General features: G+C 35.1%; 1 pseudogene; it reads left to right on the top strand.

Moving 5' to 3' along the window:
• The first annotated feature begins 2,999 nt into the window (after positions 1–2,999).
• On the top strand, positions 3,000–3,850 carry LOC101698574 (complement component 1 Q subcomponent-binding protein, mitochondrial pseudogene; annotated as a pseudogene).
• The last annotated feature ends 3,361 nt before the right edge of the window (positions 3,851–7,211 follow it).

The following is a 7,211-nucleotide window of genomic DNA, read 5'->3' as shown; positions in this document are numbered from 1 at the left end:
ACAAAAGGTTTGTTTTCATTTTTTCCTTCTTTTTTCATATTTTTTCTTTACCTTCTTTCCCTTTCCCTACTCCCTACTTCCCTTTGAACCTTTGCTTCCTATTTCAAGTTATCTATTATACATTTTGGTCCTCACTTGCACTTTCAGTTTCTCACACCAGAGAACTAATTCAGAATTTACTCATGTGTGTCCTATTTATTTCACTTAAGAGTATCACCTCAATATGCATCCATTTAGCTATAAATGTCTCTAGTTTATCATTCTTTATGGCTGAGTAGTACTCCATTTTATTTTTTAAAAAAAGCACATCTTTATCCAGTCACAGCCCCAAAACATCTATTCTTAGGGACTAATTCTGAAGATTATCCTAAACATCCTTCAATTAGTTAAAGCATGTCTGCAACTACACTATGGGCCAGGGACCATGCTAGAAGTTTGAGATAATACTATTAAATGAGAAATATGACCTTTCTCAAGAGGTTTTTCCTTTTTTTCTGAAAGATAGTTAAAAGCACACAATTAAGCTGGGCCTGGTGCTGCACATCTATGATCTCAGCACTTTGGAGGCTGAGGCAGGAGGATCGCTGTGTGTTTGAAGCCAGTTTGAGTTCAAGGACAGTCTGAACTACATAGTGAGATCCTGTCTCAAAAAACAAAAGTAACAACCACCACAACAAAACACGCAATTACAATTTGGTAAATGAAGTCTTATATTGGGAGTTGCTAGTCATCTCTTTTGCTATTTTGAAGGGGAACAAATTAACAGTTATGGTAAGCACATGCGCCTGCATTTAGTGACCTGGAACTTTAGATTCATTAAAGGCATATATTCCATATTCAATATGTTATTATGAAAACATTATGTAAATTTGAACTAATAGGGAAATTCTTTAATAAAGTCTGAATATTTTTAAATGCCCTAGTGTGGTCTACATATATAAATATATTTAGATAAAATTTACTTGTGCTAATATGTTATTGAAGGCAAATTTTGCTACACATCTTACAAGATATATTTACTGGGAAAATATCATTAATAGCTTTAGTCTTCAACATTGTTTTAGTAATCACTGATTTTGCTTGTCCATTGACAATTCTGTTCCAGTGTTATTTTAATTTTATATTTTTATTAAGTTTCAGTGTGAGTTTGGTGCGGTTGCACATAAATGTAAGCTTGGCTACTGGGGTGACAGAGAGAAGTTTGAGAAACAGCAAGAGCCTGTCCAATAAAACACTTCTAGCCGATAAAAATTTCCTCAAGGGCTGGGGGCTTAGATCAGTGGTTCTGTTTTCTGCCTCGCAAGCACAAGGACCTGAGTTCGATTCCAGGTACAAAAAAAAAAACTCCTCAAATGTTACAATGGTTTATTTATCCATATGTTTATATTATAATTTAATGAAATTATAATTGTTGGATTTTTCCTTAACAATCCCTAAATAATTAGCATAACTTTAAACCATTTTCTTTCAAACAATTTATGCTTTATATTTCTGAATTTAAATACGTAAATACTTAAACTTCACAAGAAATAGATACTTTAATTTTCTTTAGGTGGAATAACATTTTAGCTTATTAAGAATATGATTTCAAAAACCAGTTTTCCTGAGATCAAATCTTGCTTTTGTTACTTAATATGATGAGTGATCTTTAGTAAATTCATTAATATAACTGTTCTTCATTTTAAAAAATGGCAAAAGTACATTTGATTATAGCAGAAATTAAATGCTCATCATATCTACAGCATTTTAAACACAAGGTACATTTGCAGGACAGCTTTGTGGACAAACTCCTCGACCTTATGCCCCGACTCATGGCATCCAAACCTGCAGAAGTGGTCAAAATTCGCCTGACCATGATGTGGCAGAGTGCCTCCCTGCATCTTTCTCTTCCAGAGGAGATCCACAAAGCCTCAGCCACCATCATTGAACCTGCGGGTGAATGGGACAACCCTTTGGGATTTATATCTGGATTGGTGGTGGCTCTGGATGTTGATGCAACCCTTGAACATGTGCAAGATCCTCAGGGCACTGTGAAGGTCCAGGTCTTATATCCACATGGGCAGGCTCAGATTATGCACACCAAGCCATCAGGCTTCCAGAATCTTGGCCCAGGGCGTCACCATCTCATCACTCAGGTGTACCTCTCCCATGCTGCCTGGACAGGTAGGGAGTTGGTGGGGTGGGGTGGGTAGGAAAAGGTGGCCCTGGAGAGCACTCCCACCCTTCAGCATTTGTTTTTTGCAGTTTGAGGTAAAGAAAATACATGCTTGAATCATGTGTGCTGAGGATTGAACTTGAGTCTATAAGGATTTCATAAGCTCAAGATGGGTACATTGGGACTAGTTTGCTGCACTGATTGCATGAGGAACAAGATGCTGGAGATTATGGTGGAATGCAGTCTCCTGGAAAGGGCTCTGGGCTCGATGGCGATACTGCTTTCTTGACTCTGCTAATGAACCGGGCAAGTCAAGTCACTGTTTTCTGACCTTCAAAATAAAAATGATAATTCCCAACCTGTAAATTACTTGTTAGGGTTACTTTGGAAATTTAATAGTTTCATGTGCCTTCACAGTTTTAAAACCTCTATATTTATGTTTGTATAGTTCAGTTTATTCCCCTCAAACTGCTATTCCCTTCCACATGGTCTGGTTTGTGGGATAATGCAGAGTAAGATATGTGCATAGAGCAACTGAGTACAACCTGACTAGTTTATGAAAAGATAGAGAGATTGTCTGAGAACTTTCAATTTTTTTTCAGTCTGTAAAAGTAAAATGGGAGAATATAGGTGCAAAGTTGTAACATTTCAGGCCTGAAAGGCTATTTCGAAAAACTTGGAAAGAGTCTGTAGAACCTATAACGCAGAGCAGAAATTGCCTCCGTGATGTTTCCTAATTCAAAGATGACTCAGGAACGTGGCTTTTACTAGAAAAAGTGTTTAAAGATTTTTTTTTTTTTTTTTTTTTTTTTTTTTTACCGCAGGCACCTTCACGATGTTTCCGATGTTTCCTCTGTTGTGCCGCATGCCCCTTGCTCTGGGCCCCGGGGTCGCAGGTCTCCGAGTTGTCTCACTGGCCCTACCTATCCCGTAGCGACTGCAGCCAGTGCCCAGCCAAGCCTCCTGCCCTTTGGGCTGCTGTCGGTGCAGGCGGGGTTGCCTCAGGGGCGGTGGCCTGGCCTCCTGCAGACTCGCCTGCGGCTGTGGTGTCGGAGCACTGCACACCGAAGGAGACAAAGCTTTTGTTGAATTTCTTACTGATGAAATTAAAGAAGAAAAAAAAATCCAGAAGCATAAATCGCTTCCCAAGATGTCTGGAGGCTGGGAGCTGAAAGTGAATGAAACAGAAGCTAAATTAGTGAGGAAAGTTGCTGGGGAAAAATCACAGTCACTTTCAACATTCACAATAGCATCCCACCAACATTAGATATTAGGAGGACCCTACTGGGGCAGAAGGGTGAAGAACAGGAGCCTGAACTGACACCAAGTCCTAATTTTGTGGTAGACGTTACCAAGAGTGATGACAAGAAGGCCCTTGTACTGCACTACCACTATTCAGAGGATGAGGTTGGAGAAGAGGAGGGGGCGACTGAAAGTGACATTTTCTCTGTCAAGGAAGAGAAAGCTTTCAGGCCACAGGCGAGTCTGAATGGAAGGACACTAGCTACACACTTAACACAGATTCTCGGACTGGGCCTTATATGATCACCTGATGGATTTCCTGGCTGACTGGGGAGTGGACAATACCTTTGCAGATGGAGCATCCTGCAGATGGTGGAGCTCAGCAGGGCCCTGGAGCATCAGAAATACACTACTTTTCTTGAGGACCTCAAAAACTTTATCAAGAGCCAATAGAGTAGTGAGAGACACTGAAGGCCTTAATTGTATGGCAGACTTTGGCCAGGGAATAAAACCTACTCTGACACCAGACACATGTACTTTGCAATTGGAAAAAAAAATAGCCAATTTATATTATTGCTGTTGTGCTCAAGGACTTTATTTCTAGGGTTTTCTTTTTTTTTGTATAACATAGTAATGGACATTAAAATTGTTTTATCTCCTCCCCCCATAAACAAATAAATAAACACAAGGTATATATGACAATAATATTCTCTAATAATTCTTTAAAATTATTTTTGAAAATTTCAAATAATTAAAAACATCCAGATCCAAAAAATACAATTTTAACCTGTATGCATTGTAATAACAAATTAAAACTTATTTTTACTGATATTATTTTAATTAGTAACTCCCTTAAAGTATTGTAGTTAGCTTGCTTTCATACATTTGGTCTTTTAAAAAATATGAAATATTTTAAATAAAACATATTTAAAATATCGCCTTACTTGATTCCACTATTTTATAAAGTTTTTCACTCAGATGTATTTTTGAAAATTTTGCCTAGCAAATAAAATTATATATATTAGGTAGCATATGACATTTTAATACATATATGTATATATATATATGATTTGGACTATTTAAAGTCTAAATCAAGATATATAATTTATATGTAGATATCATATATTGTATATATAAAATATATATAGTGGTGCCTCAGTTCATGAACGTAATTTGTTCTACAGTTCTGGAAAAGATGGCCACGTTTGTGTTTATGTGTTAAAGATGGCTGTGGTCATGTTTGTCACCCTATGCAGAGTTTAAAAGCAAAAGCAAAATTTTGCCAAATGCTTCTGTTTGCAAGTCAAATTATCTGGAAACAAAAGTATTCATGAACCAAGGTACCACTGTATATATGTATCACCAAACATTTATTATTTACAAATCTCTAAGTCAAGCTTTGTACGTGTTTTGCTTTCCAGATCTTTACAATAACCCAATAGGGTAGTTACTATTATTAAATGCTATTTAGAAATGAGAAAAACATTTAGGAAATCTCAATAAATTCCTAATATTACATGCCTTTTTAGTGTAAAACTGTGTTAAAATATTTCTCTGTGCACTGAGATTCAGATCTCAACCACTATGCTAGCTATTTTTTTTTAAACACTCTTTATAATTATAATGACTTTACCTTCAATTTTCTGGGATAGCTTTTGTTTATGTAGGTTAAATATAATTTATTAATAATTTCACCATTTTTTAGAGATCATCTAATTTATTTTATTCAAAACATACATTGACCAATGAGGTTAAGATGAAAATATTTTACTTACGTAAAGCAGACACCACGTCACTGGCCTTTGCTCTATTAATTTTTACGGCATTAACTTTAGAAATTGCAAGTGCAAACAAAACATACCTCTCCAAAAACAAAATCATGCACTATTAAGTAAACAGAGTAGTGCTAAATGGCCTTGCTATGGTCCACATGCAACATAACTTTACAGGGAAAGGTTTAATGCAAGTTAAATTTTGTCTGACTGTCTATGCATTGTTCTCATCAAATTGCCCCAACCCCATCACCTGAAATGAAATAGGAAGACTATAGAAAAATAACTAATGAAATGATTCTGTTTGAAGAAGAGAGAGAATTAGGAGAGAAAATAATTGGTGATACAAAAGAAGAAAATATGAACATGTAATAGTATTCAGCAATGACAGCTTGTTTTTAAACCCACTAACCAGTATAGAACATATGGATCTTTCACTGATAGATTTTAGTTATTACATAAAAGAACATTGAAATTTGCATCATTGTGATCAAGAGTAGACTTTCAGATCATCAAGATATCATTCATAAAATAACTTTATAACTATTTGACAGAGTATTGTGGTGCAATCCCAGAGACTGAATAGAAGATTTAGTCAGTTTCTTTTAAAAATGACTTAGAAGTCAAAGAAAAAAAAAAGACAAACATCCCAGAAGCACTGTACAAAATTTCAGTATCAAAAGTCTTCTTAAAGTCTTGAAAATATATTAATGTTGTTTTTCTATTTTAGCACGAAGAGCTCTTATTTCTAATATTTTTAAATAAAAATTAAATCAAGAGGGAATGTTGCAGAGGTCCGTGCTCTGAAGGTCTCAGAACAATACTGGAAAAAATTGCTCCTGGAAATCAATCATCATTTTTGGCTACTCAGAATCTATTTTGAACACAGGTATTTCTGTCTTGAAAACAAAAAGCAATTCGTTTGTATGAGACTATTATTGTTGTGCTTTTGAAAGTTCTAAATCATTTTTAGTTATTTAAATTGAGTTTATAATGTGACTGACTCAGTGAAAGAGTTCAAGTATATGAAATATACTTAGCATAGAAATACAACTTGAATCAGCAAAGAAATGAATGCATTGTTCTGACAAATCCCATTGCCATGATAGCTCTGCCAATTTGCTTGAAAAATGCACAACCCTGATGTTTCAGCACCACTTAACAGCCAAGGAGAACAAATTATGTATAGTGAGATGCAAATCTCCCATACCATTAATTCAACATATTTCTGTATCAAAGCTTTCAGAAATTGGAAGGATATTTTGGCACCATCTTATTACAAAACAAACAGATATGAGACCTATATCCTGAAAGTTGTCAGTGTTTAGAAATGCTGTCTGTAGTTTCTTTTCTAGAGATCTACTAGCTGATGGGTTCAGTTCGTCTTTATCTATTAATTCACCAATATTACCTTAGCATTACCAAGTAAATGTTTAATAAGTATGTATTTGACTCATAGAACTTTGAACAGGGTAAGTAAATCATTACTTAATTTAAAATGTGCTTGTTGATTATAAGAGGCATGAGGCACAATGTACAAATTTAAAAAGGGGAAAGCAACAACTAGAAAACAACACTTCCTTGGACATCATATACAGACCACAAAATAAATATCATTTATATTTTGTTCATATGATTAGCTCATTAAGATTAAAATAAACAAGGGTTTAATTTAAAATTTCTCATTTGACTTAACTACTACTTAGTAACACTGTTAGAAAAGACTCCTATAGCTGCATTTTTAATAAAGTATATAGTGAAAAATTATCAATAATATAGTTTGTATAGAAAATTGTACTTTTCTACACAAATTCATTCTAGTATATGTGCTGCCACAGTGAGCACTATACAAATTCATTCTAATTCTCATATTAATCCCATCTCATAAATTTTGTTAGACTTGTATTTTGTTGTTTTGTTTTATTTTTTGTTTTTTGAGACAGGGTCTCACTATGTAGTTCAAGTTGTTCTTGAACTCACTATGTAGCCCAGGCTGGCTTCCAACTCATGGCTGTTTTCCTGCCTCAGAATCTAGAGTGCTG

This window comes from Heterocephalus glaber, unplaced genomic scaffold (genome assembly GCF_053883595.1).
Source record: "Heterocephalus glaber isolate CG9 unplaced genomic scaffold, H.glaber_assembly_v1.0 deba00000122, whole genome shotgun sequence".
Taxonomy (NCBI): domain Eukaryota; kingdom Metazoa; phylum Chordata; class Mammalia; order Rodentia; family Bathyergidae; genus Heterocephalus; species Heterocephalus glaber.
This window is presented reverse-complemented; position numbering and strand designations above follow the sequence as displayed.